Source organism: Tupaia chinensis, unplaced genomic scaffold, assembly GCF_000334495.1.
Source record: "Tupaia chinensis unplaced genomic scaffold, TupChi_1.0 Scaffold000033_1, whole genome shotgun sequence".
NCBI classification, from domain to species: domain Eukaryota; kingdom Metazoa; phylum Chordata; class Mammalia; order Scandentia; family Tupaiidae; genus Tupaia; species Tupaia belangeri.
The window spans coordinates 1,973,584-1,990,582 of NW_006159463.1; the positions used below are offsets into that span (position 1 = coordinate 1,973,584).

General features: G+C 34.5%; 1 pseudogene; it reads left to right on the forward strand.

Moving 5' to 3' along the window:
- The first annotated feature begins 15,768 nt into the window (after nt 1-15,768).
- Nucleotides 15,769-16,553, forward strand: LOC102490235 (MICOS complex subunit MIC27 pseudogene; annotated as a pseudogene).
- Nucleotides 16,554-16,999: the final 446 nt, after the last annotated feature.

Sequence of the window (16,999 nt, forward strand, 5' to 3'; positions counted from 1 at the left end):
ATATATTTATTTATGAAAAACTAAGCTTTGACCAAAAAAGAAAAAAATTCTTTGCAGGTCAAATTGCTAGAAAAATGTTGTTATTTTTTTTACTATTTTTTCTTTTATACAGAGAAACTCAGATGTAAACTCCTTGCAGTGTTTTGATCAGATTTAGAAAGTAGTTGAAAGAGAAAGAACAAAGGAAGATGATATAAATGACAGAGAACTCAAGACATCTTCGAGAGAAAGAAAAGAACCTAAATCAAAGAATAAAAAAAATGTAATTTTGATGATGATTGTACTTTGAAAAAAATAGTCAACTGAGGATCTAGAGACTAGGCAGGAAATCAGATCAGGTAGATAGGGATGGCCTCTCTGAAGATTTCTATGGAGTAGATATTTGAATGATTAAAAGGAATCAATGGTTGGAAGTTATGTGTTGAGGGTCTTTGAGAAAAAGGAAAGTGCAAAACAATGTTGTGAAAGGTGCAGCCCAATGGAAAAAGTGTAAAAACACTTAATGAGAGTAGAAACATGAGAGGAAAGACAGAGCAAAATCAAGTGGGATGATATAAAGAGCTTATATCCTAACCTATGACTAATGAAATATAATTATTGGATTTTATGCTGGACAATATTTGTTTTCTGAATTAGACTGAAAAGATTACTCTTGTTGTTCCAAGTGTCATTAATAATTTGAGACAACACTGAAAGTTGTAAGACCAGTTAAGAGGTTCTTACAATATTTATGCAAAAGATGTTTTCTTACATCTTCTTTGATGAAGTTCTTTGACTGTTTTAAGTTTTTAATTTTTTTCCTTTAGATTTTTGCCATAGGGCATGTGGACTTGCTGGAGAAAGACAGCGAGATACAGAGACAGAGACAGAGACAGAGGAAAAGTGAGAAATCAACCCTCAGAGATGCATGGAAAATTGGAGAATTGAGAAGATAGGAAAAAATGTAAAATAGTCTTTGCAATAAATAGAAAAAAATGCAAATATACTATGAGATATAGAAATATTAACTTGTAGGGAGTTAAAGATGCCTGCTTCAATTTTTCTTTACAGATGTAAAGTGAGACCAGCTGGTATGTTTACATTTTTTCCAGCCTTTTTGTCACCAAGTCCAGACAATGAGTGGTGGGATGGATGGATTAAAACAGGTTCCAGATATAAAAAAGAAGAGCACAGACTTTAACAGTGTATATAGAAGTGATAAGAGGGATGACTCTTTTATTTGATTTCAAATTTTACACATATAGTTATTTAATGTGAAAATATTTATTTAGAAAGTAAGTTTAAACAGTTTACCAGTATCTAGTCTGATGGTTAGTGATAAATACTGAGTTCAAGGTCTATACTCCAGAGTAATCTTGTAAAGTAAAAGTACATTTTTTCAACTACTTTTTATTATCCTGTTACATGGTTTCTTGTCTGAAGTAATAGATCCATCTTACAATAATATTAAAAAAATAGAGTTTCTCTCTTTAAAAATGTTAACCACAGATCATAATTAGCTTGGAACTTCATGAAACATTTCTTTTTTGCCTTGGATACTCTAAGCTAATCATAGTTATTTATTTAGACAGTAACCTAATTTCTCTTTTTATAAAACTACTGTTAATATTTATTCAGTTATTCTCATTAGACCTTAATCATAGTGTGAGCAATTGAGTTTACAGAACTTCAGGTACTTTTCAATATATAATATTTTTGGGAAAATATTAATTTCTTCCATGAGAGTGAGACAAGGACGTAGAGAGAGAAAGTAGTACCAGCAACAGGGTCTCCAAGGTGTGATGAACTTCTAGTCCCGGACAGCCAGTATCACACAGCATGTCTGGCATGTTCAGGAAGGCCTCAGGATGCCAGCTAAGGACTTTCTTCTCTGGGCCCATCATTGCAGAGTACTGCATTATGCTCTGCCACTAGTTGGCACCTTCACAAACTTTTTGAATGTTCGCTGTCATGAGTGACATAATTATGATTTTCCTGAAGCACTTGATAATCATAATTAGTGTTTCTCAAATTTCAATTTTTTTTTCTTAAAATCATGATGTGCCTTTCTCTTGGGACCTTTTGAAAGCTAAGAGATCTAGACCAATACCAGCAAATTTAGTTTCTTCTCTTAGGCCAAAAGTTCACTCTTTTCAGGCATAAACAAAGAAACATAGTAATTCAACATTATACTCTTGTTCTTAAGGAAAAAAAGATAAAACTATATTTTATTAGTTTCTCTTTTGTTCCAGCTAAATCATGCTTCCTAAAGGTATCTCTTTCGGGTGTTGATATCTCCTCACACATACTTCCTGCCAATTTTTTTTTTTTTTTGAGAGGTTTTTGCTATAGGGTCCTTTCTCTCCAGACAGACAGAGATAGAGAGAGAGATAATGAGAAATCACCCCCAAGGGGGGATGGTCACGCCATAATACCTTCTCCTCCATTTTTCTCTCTGGATAATGGGCATGCACGCACATACGCCCGGCGTGAATTTAAGTCACCGGGTCTGGGATTCAAACCCGGTTAACTACGTGGGAGTCCAGTGACATAGCCATTATGCTAACTGCTGGTCCCCCTGCCAATTTTATTTTAAGAGACATTTTTGCTATACGGCGCATGCGCTTGCCAGAATGACAGGGAGACAGAGAGACAGAAAGCAAGAAATACCCCCCCACACACACAAGGGATGGCCACATCGCAACCCCTTCTCCTCCATTCTCCTCTCGAGATATTGGGCACACACGCACATTCACCTGGTGTGAGTTTAAGCCACCGGGTCCAGTACTTGAACCATGGTCAACTACACGGGAGTCAAGCAATATAACCATTATGCCTACTGCTGGTCCCACTTTCTGCCATTTTATATTAAAAAGAAATCAGAAATTTCTTCCACCTGAAAAGTCAATAAATGGCTCATGCACAAGCAGTTTTTATGTTATTCTCTTTTTCATAATGACAAATTTTGAGATGTTTTCAGGAAATAAAGGGAAAAAAGACATTTTGAATACTGATTGAACATCATATCATCAAGATAATACTTTACATTCTATCCAAATATTTAAAAATTATTTAAATTTTAAAAATTATTTAAAAATTTAAAAAATCAGACTTTCTGCTTTTAGTACAAGAAAATGAAGACCTATTATTTCTAAGGTAGACTTTGCTGATATTCCTCTACCATGTAAAAAAAAAAAAGACTAAATTACTTTCTTACCTTTTGTCTGGTTTTATGTGTAGTCTAGTCTTCAGATTGTTTTGTTTTTGTTCTGCTCTTTTGATTTATTTATTTATTTACTTAGAGATTTTTGCTGTAGGGCCTGTATGCTTACCGCATAGACAGACAGAGCTAGAGAGAGAGAGTGAGAAATCACCCTCTAGAAGGGATGGTCACGCTGCAATCCTTTCTCTTCCTTTTTCTTCTTGGAGTTTTGAGCAACATGCAAAAACACTGGAATGAGTTTCCAGCCTCTGGGTCTGGGACTTGGCCCTGTGGGTGTTCAGCGCCTTACCCACGATACCACCTGCTGGCTCCATTCTGCCCTTTCTCTAAGGACATATGGTAATTATCTAAAGCCATATTAGTTCATATAAGTTACAATACTATTATCGGAAGTCAACTTCTTTTACAGTTTAAAATGTATTTTATTTTCGTATTATGAATTCACTTAAAAAAAATGATGACTATTCTTGTAACAACTGGAATCATATATTTATGTTAATTTTATTTACCTAAATCTTTTTACTTATGGAGGGAAAGAAAACTGTGAAAACAATTATGCAAATAAAAATTTTTAAAAATATTTTTACTGTTTTGAAATTAATATCTGTAACATAACAAATAACTTGTAATTATAAATACATTTAAAAAATACGTTTGATTTGTAACTTCCAGGTAAATTTTATATAAGCTTAATTCATTTTTTCAAGAGAAAAATGTTACTGTAAAGCCCAACTAAATTTTCTTTTTTTTTTTTTTTGGAGAGGTTTTTTCGCCATAGGGTGCGTGCGCTCGCCAGACAGACAGAGACATAGAAACGGAAAGCAAGAAATCACACCCCAGGGGGGATGGTCACGCTGCAATCCCTTCTCCTCCATTCTCCTCTCAGGATCTTGGGCACGCACACACACGCACCCAGCGTGAGTTTTAAGCCACCGGGTCCGGGACTTGAACCACTGTCGACTACGTGGGAGTCCAGTGACATAGCCATTACACTAACTGCTGGTTCCCAAACCTAATTAAATCTATAAAATATTGCATATGCCAAGATATGATAACTTGATTATCACTATTACTATGTTTATGATATTTGACGGGTGCAAATACAAACAGAATTAATGCTGATCTAGAATAGTAATGGAAATTTTTTGAGTATCGAGGCATAATTAATTGAGCAACACTGTAATAAGAGGTTAATGAGAGTTTGTTTCCTAAGCAAAACAAGAAAAAAAATTAAATTGTTTGTTTAATTTTAATATAAAATGACTTTAAATGTAATTTTATGTGATTTCAACACTTAATTTTTTATTAATTTAAAGAATTTAAAAATGTATAAGAATTCTTTGAGTCACCATTTTAATTGTGTATATTTTATATAGTTGATATACTATAAATGATTCATTTATGGTTTTCTTCTTCCTGTAATAACACGTTTATACTTCGCTTTTTATTTTTGTGTTCTTCAATATTTTTGTAAAATTTTGTATGACATACAAAAGATATATTTAATATAATGGAATTGTTCTGTTATTAAACTGTAAGTGTTATTTACTTATTAAATACGAGGTCAAAATATTATTGTGTCCTTTTACTTTATGACATATTCCATCAACTTTTCTAGGTGAAGATTGATCTCAATCCTCTGCCTGCCGTCTAGATTGTCAGATATACAGTTTTATTAGAATTGATCTGTCAAACATGAGGTGTTGTCAGCCACAACCCTAAAAAGTAAAAATAGCTTATTTTTTATCAGACCTTTAAAACGTGCTCAGGCTAATCTTCTAACACGCATGCCCTATTATCAGAGACTCCTCCATGACCACAAGTTTTATTTCAAGGCCAAGACCCTTAAATTAAAATGAATATTAGTGATAGATCCTATTTGGCAGGTGACTATTATCTGTGGTTAGATTTTAAAGACTGCCTCGGGGCCAGTAGGTGGTGTGGTTGTTGAGGCACTGAATCATAACCGATGGTTTCCGCCCTGGACCTGGTGGCTTGCTTCCTCACTTTTCCTTTCTTTTTCTTTTTCTTTTTTTTAGATTTATTTATTTATCCATTCATTCATTTTAATTTAACCAGAGAGAGACACACACAGAGAGAGAGAGAGAGGAAAGTAAGAAAGCAAGTCACCAGGTCCAGGACTTGAACCCTGGTCGGCCATGTGGGACTGTCCAGCGCCTTAACCACCATGCCACCTACTGGTCCCTCCTTTCTTTTTCTTTCTCTGTCTCTGTCTGGTCACATTAAATAATAATAATAATAATAATAAAAAATTAAATAATTTTTAAGGGATATTTTTGCTATATGGCATGTGTGCTCCCTGGAAAGACAGAGAGACAGAGAAAAGAAAGCAAGAAATCATCGTCCAGGGGAGATGGCCACACTGCAATCCTTCCTCCTCCATTCTCCTCTTGAGAGCTTGTGTATGTATGCACACGTGCCCAGTGTGAGTTTAAGCCAATGGGTCCAGGACTTGAACTGCAGCAGACCATCTGGGAGTCCAATGACATAATCATTATACCATCTGCTGGTCCCAAAATAAATAATTCTTAAAAAAAAAATTTTAAGTGAAAAGGCTTGCCTCTAGAACATAAGATGCCATATATCACTTTAAATAACTTGCGGTATATGATAAAAGTTTAATTGTTAGACTAATTACTCACATAGGCTAGAATATATTTTTTCCAATTTTCTTTGATTAGAAATTATATAGGCTTTACAGAAATCATTGCTTGTGTTTCATAGAAATCTTCTAGTTTTTATATATCTAGGCTTAAAACACAATGCTTCTATTCCTAAAGTGATTAGTTAATATATGTTGTTACCATATGCAAATTTCATGCTAGATATAATGAGATTTTAAAAAGCTAAATATAATAAATGAAGTAAATGGTCTATCTATGGAACGCATAATCGTAAAAAAAATAAATAAATGCACATCCCAATGCCTCCTCACAATCATCATCAAATAAAGGTGTTTTTCAAAGCCTAAAACTGAAGCCTATCACCTGGTCCTGTACTGTTTTGTTCTTTTCTGATCTTTTTAGCATCTACCTCTTTTCTGTAGAAACATGAACACAAACCAGAACTCTTTGCAGCATCTCTTCCTTTCCTTTCATTTTCACTAAATAGGTAGATGGTGACAGGCGCTCCCTCTTCCTTAATGGCCAAGCAAGCTTCACCTTGGTTGTCATCCCAGTTTTACCTTTAGGTTACCATTCTGGAAAGGACAATTGTAACTCAGTAAAAATGAATGGACTACTTTTATTTTTTTCCTGAAAAACAGAAATTTTTTGAGAGGTTTTTGCTAAAGGGCACATGCACTAGCCAGAAAGCCAGAGAGAGACAGGGAGACAGAAAGTGAGAAATCATTCCCCTAGGGGGGATGACCATGCTGCAATCTCTTCTCCTCCATTCTCCTCTCTGGATATTGGGCATACCCACACATGTGCCTGGTATGAGTTTAAGCCACCAGGTTCAGGACTTGAACCACAGTTGACTACAGGGAAGTCCAGTGATGTAGCCATTATGCCATCTGCTGGTCCCCAAAAAATGATTGTTAATGATTGCTATTTTCTGGATCCTTGCAATCAATACAAATACTTTGTATTTTTAGGGATATGTTACTAATTGTTCTCTTTAAAAATTTTCACTTTTATCTCTTTTCTATTTTCTATCTCTTTTCTATTTCTTTTATATTTTTTTCTTTACTTCTATTTTATTTATCACAAAAATATGAATCCTTGACATTCCCATCCAATTTGAGTCTAGATATTGAGCAGGAGTCCTAGTTCAGGGTAGAACGCTAATTGATGTCTCAATTAGAGATGTTTCAATGTCTATGCAGATTATTAATATATTAAAGGTGTTACATGTTAGGAAAATGCTAACAGTCTCTGTAAAAAGGAAAAGATACCTTCTTAAAAATATTGCTATTGAGCTAGCCGGTGATGTGGTTAAAGTGACTGAATCCCACATTTATCCCACATGACCTACTACACTGTTTGAGTCTCAGACTGGCAGTTTGAAAGAACAAACAAACAAACGAACAAACAAAAAACAACAGATGGGTGTGCAGGCATGGCCAAAATCTTGAGAAGAGAATGGAGCAGGGATTGTAGTGTGGCTATCCCCATGGAGGGGTAATTTCACACTTTGCTTTTCTCTTTTCCTCTCTCTGTCTTTCACTGGCAGACACATATGCCTTATAGCAAAACAAACAGTAAACAAAAGCATTGATATTAGGAAAAAGTCAAACACAAATGAAGAAATCTAAAACAAGGAATCAAGAAGTCTTTGTATTAGTCAAATCAAATCATACCTCTGGCCAAGCAAAATAAGATTAATATAGGTTGCCATGTTGATTACTCTCAGACGAAAAGCAAACATTTCTCATTCCTAATCTTAGTCTCCACCTGCACGACTTGGTTTTCCTTAGTATTCCCAGTTCTGTAAACCCACTCCACTACATGATCTTATCTCCCTCAGTATTGACTATGCCACTGTGCCTATCAGGATGCTCTACATGGGAACTGCACTTATCTTTAGATGTGTGGAAACTAACTTCCTCTAGCTGGAGGCCATCAGAAGACCTCCACATGTATTGGACCAGCCTCTCCACAGTTAGCCATAGTAGAGCAGAGTACTGGAATTTTGGATCCTTCTAAAATAGTTTCAAAAATTTTGTTTGAATATTTCAGAGACTGATGTTTGTCTCAAGTGTTCTAAGCCAGTAGACACAAAGGAAATGTCAGATTTCAGGACACTTCTTTCATAAAGAGTAAGGACACGAAACACTTTTTGTTGGATAACATTGCAAAATAATTTATTTTTATATTTCTACCTAAGTTGCTCCATATCCTATAAGCTCCTGATCCTTTACTTACAACTTAGCAAGCTGTCATCTGTCAAAGTCTGACAGCATACATCATTTCGAAGAATAAACCATAATACTGCCCTAAAGGAAATAGGTACTTAGACAGGTATTTAGATGGAAAACATTTCCCATAAGCTTTTATATAGAATTTACTGAGTATCAGAATTGATATTGTCAATTTATCTCTGAAATAAAAAGAGTAATAGTTTTATGAAGTTATTTTTTTTGTTTTAAGTTATACCTAAGAACTCCAATAGAAGGATATGAAATCACTTTGTTTGTTTGTTTGTTTAGGTTTTCGCCATATGTCACATGAGCTTGCTAAAGAGAGAGAGACAGAAAGAAGGAAAGTGAGAAATCACTGCCCCAGGGGTATGGCCATGATGCAATACCTTCAGCATTCTCCTCTTGGGATTTTGGGCCCACATGCTCACATGCCTGGCATGATTTTGGAGCCACTCTGACAAGAACTCAAATTGTGATCAACCATATGAGAATCTAGCACCTTAATCATCAGGACTCCCTCAAATCACTTCCTATTAAAGCAATTATTGGGTGAATTAAGAAAAAATGGCAAATTGGGGCTGGCAGGAGGCATAGTTATTAAGGACCCTGGACACTGCACTCCCACATAGCTGACCATGGTTCGAGTTCCAGAATTGGCGGCTTTCTTTCTCACCTTTTCTCTCTTTCACTATCTCTCTCTGTCCCTCTCTGGTCAAATTAAAATAAATAAATAAGTAAAGTTAATTAAAAAATATATTTAAGGAAATTTGGCAAAGTATAAAGTTTCCCATGTGTTCTAGTGTGATTTAGGAATTAATCCCAATCTGTCAATGGACTCTATAATCTCTGAATAATTCAAAATATCCATATTTTTATCTGAAAATCAAATATACAAACCAAAGTTTGAATCAAGATAATTACCACTTGTTAATTAATGGTAATTCAATTTGTTAATTTATTCATGTAATAAAGAAAAATTAAGAAGGACTCCATGGCCTGGTGGTTAAGGCAGCCAGATCCCACATGGCTGACGTTGTGGTCTGCATCTGGATCTGGTGTCTTAAGAAACACAATGGGTTCATGTGTGTGCATGCTCAAAAGGAAGGAGAGAGGAAGATAAGGGATTGTGGAATGACCATTCTTTAAGGGAGTACTTTGTCCTCTTTCTCGTTCCCTCTTTTTCTTTTCCTCTATTTTTCTTTGGTAAGTACACAGATCCACCTCCAAAAAAAAATACAACAACAACAAAACACTAATGATTAAATAGTTCATTTTCTGTCATCCTCGAAGGCAATACAAATTTTCTATTTATTTCTATTTCTAGTCATCTATTTCCTTAAATAAATATAAATAAAGTATCAGGCTGACCCATATATTAGGGAGGAAAATAGAATGTGGGTGTTTAGCATATTTTTGTACTTATAAATATAATGCATTCACCTTCTTAGGACACACTTCTGGATATTTCAGTTTTGCATAGTAAAATTATTAACATTCATGCATTTTTCTAAATTTATCCAGAACCTAATGAAAGTGAATACTTGCATTCTCATTTTCATACATTTTCAATAACAACCAATAATCTGAGATGCTGAGACATATCCACACAATAACTTTTGCTTCTTAAAGGTACATGTGAGTATAATGCTGTTATTTAAAAACAATTATTCAAAGATCTTGGTAATATTTATATATTTGTACTCTGAAAAAATAAGCCAAAGCTGCAAATCTATTGCTTAAATCTCCTACTCACCTCTATTCAGGAGGAATCCTAATAGCTTCTTCTTGATCATTTCCATAATTTAGGGTAAAATGTGTCTCTGTTTTAGCTAACAATAATAAAAGAGAAGTTGTAACTAATGTTTACCTTGTTATTGTAAGATTTCATCTAGGAAAAAACATAAAAGTTTTCAAAGATCTCCTGACTAAATTCCTTTTACTGAATTCCTTGAAGTGATCTGTGGTCTATAAGCATAGGGTTCTTGTAGGACTCACAGTCACCCAAGTGATAAAACCACCACTGGGGCCTGGGATCATTGAGGAAGCTGAAGATTTCTACAATCAGGAAGAACATTTAAAGTTGTGGTTGAACTCTTCACATTGCATGTGACTTGGCCATTCAGTAGATTCTAATGAATACAAGAAAATAGTACTGATTCCTCATATCTCTCTATGTTCTGAACATGTCTAATCTTTCTTATGTTATAATAAATAAAATACCATTTATTTTAATGAAATTGAGGTAGTTTTAATTTAGAAATCGTTAAGATAATTCTAGTAGCTGAAATATTTTTTTTCCACTTATTTGTTGATTATTCACAAAAGTTCCCAAGAATTTTCCTGAGGTACAGAAAAGAATATGAAAAATGAGAAATTTTTTTTCAAACAAATATCTACTTTTGAGCCAAAAGGTCATTTTTGCAAAAGTTTTCTATTTTTATTCCTATGTTTTTTTGCCGAGGTTTTTGCTATAGGGTGGGTGCGCTCGCCAGACAGACAGAGACAGAGAGACAGAAAGCGAGAAATCACCTCCCAGGGGGATGACCACGCCGCAATCCCTTCTCCTCCATTCTCCTCTCGGGATCTTGGGCACGCAAGCACACGCGCCCGGCATGAGTTTTAAGCCACCGGGTCCGGGACTCAAACCGCAGTCGACTACGTGGGAGTCCAGTGACATAGCCATTATGCTAATTGCTGGTCCCCCTATGTATTTTTTAGGACATATCACAAAGTCTTGTTTGAAAACTATCTTTTGCTCATTTTTAAATAAAAAGAAAATTACTTTTTTTCTTTCTTTCTCATCCTTTCTTACTTCTTTTCTTCTTTCTCTTTTCTTTCTTCTTTCTTTTTTCTTTCTTTATTTTTTCTTTCATTCTTCTGTTGTTGCCAGAAGGCACTTATGCTTGCTACTGAGAGATTGAGAGACAGAAAGAGAAAAGGAGAGAGAAAGGTCTAGTTCCAGGATGTATTTCTGAAAAATTAAGGTGAACATGAATGCCAAATAGATTATTTTCCCAAGGGAGAGCTTCTGAAACTTTGCTAGAAGAAATATTTTTACCCTCCATAAAACTGCCCTAATTCTAGTATCCCCAGATTTTTTTTTGGTTGGTAAGAAATTTAGTCTCATTTGAATTTCTAGGTGAATTTCTAGTCAAATCCATAATATTCCTGTGTTCATTTTAGTATGAAAGTGGCAATTTTTTTAAAATAACATTTTAAAATTACTCCTGGATAAATAAAAGGGGAAGTTGTAACTTTACCTTGTTTATCCAGGAAAACACATAAACATGTTTTACCAATCACCCAATGTGACTTGGTCAAGCTTTAATCCTTTCTTCTCCATTTTTCATTCTGTCCAGATTCTGGGTATTCACATACATGTGCCAGAGTGTTTTCCAAGCTTCCAGGCTAGGATTCAATCTGTGGTCAAGTATGTGGGATCTAGCTGCCCTTGACCACCAGGCTACCGGTCTGGTCTTAAAAAACATTTTTTTCCACAAACATATTCTTTCTTCTCTCCTGTGACCATCCACAGCAACTTGGTCAAACCTATATTATTGTATGAATAATATTTATTCTTAGTCAATAGAATATTTTTAGAGGCATTTCAGGTTTATAGGAAAATGAGCAGATCAGAGTAGAGAATATAGAGTTAATTTTTTTTTTTTTCATTTCTACTGACAGTGTAAAAGAATTCCCCTTACTTGCATCTTCCCTAGCATTTTTACCTTTTTGTCCTTTTGGTAACTGCCATCCCGGGCCAGTTGACAGCATGGTGGTATAGTTGCTGGATCCCACATGATCATTTGTACAGTTCAAATCCTGGACCTGGTAGCTTGAAGAACATGCTGGTTGTCTGTGAGTGCATGCCCCAAATCCCAAGAGGATACTAAAGGAGCAGGGATTGCAGTGTGTCATCCCCCTGGGAGGTGATTATTCACTTTCCTTCTCTCCCTACCTTTCTCTGTATGTCTCTCTCTATCAAGTCCATATGCCCAATAGTCACTATTTAGAAATGAATAATGTCCATTTGAGGTAAAATGGAAGAGCCTAGAGCCTAGAGGAATACGTTAAGTGAAAAATAAGCCAGGCATAGAAAGAGAAATAACACACAAATACCACATGCTCTCACTCATACAAGAAAAATAAACAAATAAAATCCTAAGAGAAGTAGAATGTTGAAGAATGACTATCATAGGCTTGGAAGGATATAAAAACAGAGAACATGAGAGGACAAAGTGATGTTGATGAATGAAAACACAATTTCAGATAGATAAGAGGAATAATTTCTAATGTTTTCAAATAAAGTTAGGTGAATATAGTTCACAACAATTTATTGTATATCTCAGAGGAACTGAAAAAGAGGATCAGAATGCTCACATGGCAAGGTAATGAAAAATGACTGAGACAATCGGTGTGTTAATTACCGTGAATTAATGAATACACATTGTATTCTTTTTTTTTTTTTTTGAGATTTTTTTTTTGGGGTTTTTTTTTTTTTTTTTTTTGCTATAGGGCGCATGTGCTCGCCAGACAGACAGAGAGAGACAGAGAGACAGAAAGCAAGAAATCACCCCCAGGGAGGATGGCCACACAGCAATTCCTTCTCCTCCATTCTCCTCTCGGGATCTTGGGCACGCACGCACACGCGCCTGGCATGAGTTTAAGCCACTGGGTCCGGGACTCAAACCGTGGTCGACTACGTGGGAGTCCAGCGACATAGCCATTACACTAACTGTGGTCCCAATACACATTGTATTCTTGTACTGAAAAATCACATTGTACCTTACAAATGCCTACAATGATTATAAACAATTAAGAAATAAGAAAAATAATGGACTGTACCACTTGGGATATACACCAGCAAGAAACAAGAGTTTCTACTGCTCCAAATCCTAGCCAGCATTTGGTGTTATCAGTGTTTTGTAGATTTTAGTTATTCTAACAGGTGCATAATAGTACATCCATGATTATTTTTTTCATTTCTTAATGATATATATTGCTGGGCATTTCTATACTTATTTGCTATCTGCATATCTTCTTTGACTGGGTGTCTAATAACAACTTACGCTCACTTTTTTTTTCTTTTTTTTTTTTCCTTTTTTTTTGAGAGGATTTTTTGCCTTTTGTTTTTGTTTTGCTATAGGGTGTGTGTGCTCACTGAAAAGACAGAGAGAGACAGAGAGACAAAAAGTGAGAAATCACCTCCCAGGGGGAATGGCTATGCCACAATCCATTCTCCTCCATTCTGCTCTCAGGATCTTGGGCACGCACACACAAGGGACCGGTGTGAATTTGAACCATTGGGTGCAAGAGTCGAGCCAGTCAACTCCATGGGAGTCAGGAAACACAGCCATTACGCTAACTGCTGGTCTCAGCTCACTTTTTATTTGGATTGTTTGTTTTCTTAAGTTTTAGCAAAGGTTCAAGGGCTTAGTTTCAGAGTTTGTGTATATTTTGGCAACAAATTCTTTATTAAATATGTGTTTTTAAAATATTTTCTCCCAGTTTGTGGATTCTTTTTCAATTGACTTAACAGTGTTTTTCCAAAACTAGACATTTTTAATTTTAATGAAGTTCAGCGTATCAATTTTTCTTTTATGTATTATTCTTTTGATGTTAAAACTAAAAAGTCATTACCAACTCAAGGTTGTCTACATCATTCCTATATTACCTTCCAGAAGTTTTATGTTTTTCTGTTTTATATTTATATCACCCAGGTCTATATCTGGGATTAATATTTTTAAATAAATGAATGGAAGAAATAACAGACACATATGAGTCAATTTTGTACCTACATCATTTCTTTCTAATTACTGAACTATGCTATTCAGTTTTTATACCTTGTTTGAAATCACTTGAAAAATATCTCAGTATTTCATATTTATTCTACTAGAAGGAAAAGATCATAAATAAAAATACTTAAAACACATTAAATAACTTAACCACAAAGATTCCTGTATAGTCTTTGTATTTAATGTTTCTCTTTTTCAAAATAAGATAAATAGGAATTGTATAACAAAAACCAAACAATAATAACCTAAAAAGACAAAATATTTACAATAATATCTACAATGTGAACATTTCTTTAAGCTTCGAACTAAAAAATTTATTTTATTTTTTAAATAAAATTAAAATTAAATAAATAATACAGGACACTACAATTATCTGGATAGTTGAGATATATATGTCTAATATTTTAAAGATAAAAGAAAAATTTATGCAAAAATTATGTACATAAATTATGTTTAATAAACTCAACCATAATCCTTACAAACTATTCAGATATACCCATCTTTGGACATGACAAATAAAAATTAGGAATTCCATAAACTAGTTTTCTTTATCAGTATGCAAAATTTATTTTTTAATAAACACTTGTAGATGGGACTTGCAGGGTGCATGGTGGTTAAGACACTACACACTCCCACATGGCTGCCTGCAGTTCAAGTCCTGGGCCCGGTGGCTTGCTCTCTTACTTTCTTTCTCTCTCTCTCTCTGGTCGAATTGAAATAAATTAATAGATAAATAAAATTAAATGAATAATTCTTGGAATAAACAGGTGTAGAATTCAAACAGTTAAAAGAAGCAATGCCTTGCATTTAGACAATGTCATTAAATTGGATTCAGAAAGCACTTTTAGGATGCTCTGAGTAACTGAAACACATCTTATATAATTTGAAAAGCCTCTGAATGAGGCACAGATAATACTTAGAAAAAATTATTCAACAGTATAAGACAGTTAAGGAACTGAGGTACAATCTTGATTAGAAATGACTCGGATTAAAATTTGCATGGAATAAAATCTAGAAAAGTCACACTTTCTTCTATCTAAAAACATTTACTATTATAGTGAAAAGCTTAAACGTAAACATAACATGGTTTTAAGATAGTCTTAGAAAACATTTAAACATCAATTGAAAATTCTACTATACGTATTTGTATATTAGATATATGTGGAGGAGAAAAATCTTTATTCAATCTTTTATTTCAAATTGTACTCAATGTACACATGCTCAACCTAAAGTGTGATTATGTTTTACAGTTAGTACAAAAAAAAGTTTAAGATGTGTTTTAAAGAGATTCATTTTTTCTTCTGAAACTAGTCTTATGGAATTGAACATTTCAGTGAAATGCAATAGCATGATCAGCATGTGAAGCACAGTGTACACTCTTTTTACTTTGAATAAAGGCACAGCATGTTTATGAACTTTTTTTTAAATGAAGGTATAAGAGTTTACATGCAGAAGACAGAAGATGGCATAGTGATTAAGGTGCTGGACTCCCACATGACTGACCATGATTTGAGTCCTGGACCTGATAGCTTGAAAAATCACTCCGAGTATGTGTGCATGTGTGCCCCAAATCTCTTACTCTCTTTATTTCTGTGGCAAGCACACACACCCTATAGCAGAAGTTAAAAATAAAAAGAGACAAAACAGTTTACATGTGTGGATGTTAAAAAAAAAAAAGAGACAAAACAGTTTACATGTGTGGATGTGCATGGATATATACCTGAGTATGTGTATAGGTTTCTGGCAAATCATAGAAAAATTTGCAAAATTTTACTAAAACATGTGATGTCCAGGAAATAAAGGCATAAATTTAATTGTGGTGTGAGTGCATTACTGATGCAATGAGTTGAATTTTATTGACACATAAAAGCAAAGACGAAAGAAATATTATGTTATTTAATAAAGAGAATATCTGCTCTGTACCTGCAGTTTTCATATACACATCTCTAGTGTATATGTGACCAAAGAAGAGGGATCCAAAAACCAGCTAGTGAACCCAGAGCAGCTCCCCATGAATATTGTACCACCTCTCCAAATATGTTTAAGAGCATCCTGGTTGTTTGCGAACAGGCTTTGCTTCCATCCATACTCCAACTAGTCATTATATCGACTGGTGCAAGGGTGTTTATATCTTTATGAAAAATGAGTTAATGGATACTGTACAATTTGGAAAAGATACATATATCTATCTGAAGAATCTTTCTTGATATTTCTTTCTGATAATGAGAGTGATTACCACGTCAGGATTGGTGGGCTTGGTTTCAGTGAGAAAAGGAACTAAATTCAAGAGAATTGCTTATCCACTGGGGCTGGTCACTTTAATAACAACTGTTTGCTCCAGTTTAATTGCAAAGATAACTAGAAAAAAGGCATATACTCCAAGTCAGCAAATTTGTGAAGCAGTTAGATCATTGTGGACCATAAACAACCAAAAAGAGTCACTTCCTGAACCTAAAGAAAAACATGAGCTAGGAAGCTCTGCTTAAATAGAAACACCAGCAAAAACAACTCACACCCTGGAAGACCCAGTGCCTCTGCCAGTAGAACTCAGCTCTGAAATGAAGACCAAGTCAGAATCCATCTCAGGTGCTACACAGTCTATGCTTGACCCAAGCTCATGGATCACGGGCAATCCCATCCAGAAGATGCAGACATATACAATACTAGAAGCTGAAAAATAACTGCAAAGGGAGACTGTATAGAGAACTACAAGATGTGTGAAGTTGCAAATGATGAAAAAAATCATATAATGGATTACTGACAGAGTATAATTAAAGTTTTGCCACTGTATCTTCAAATATAAAGTTTGACCAATCACATAAATGAGTAAAACACAAGCTATGAATACAATCCAAATAATATGAAATGAGTGAGGAGGAGACACATGTAGAAAAATTAGAATGCAATTGAGTTTTAAAGGTATTGACTAAAAATCAAACATGATTGAGAAGGAGACACATGTAGAAAAATTAGAATGCATTTGAGTTTTAAAGGTATTGACTAAAAATCAAAATGAATGAATTAAGATATAAATAGCAATGAGACTAAAATCTGATAATCCCTATATAATATGTGCCTACATATATACAAACATATATGCATATACACATTTATATCTGT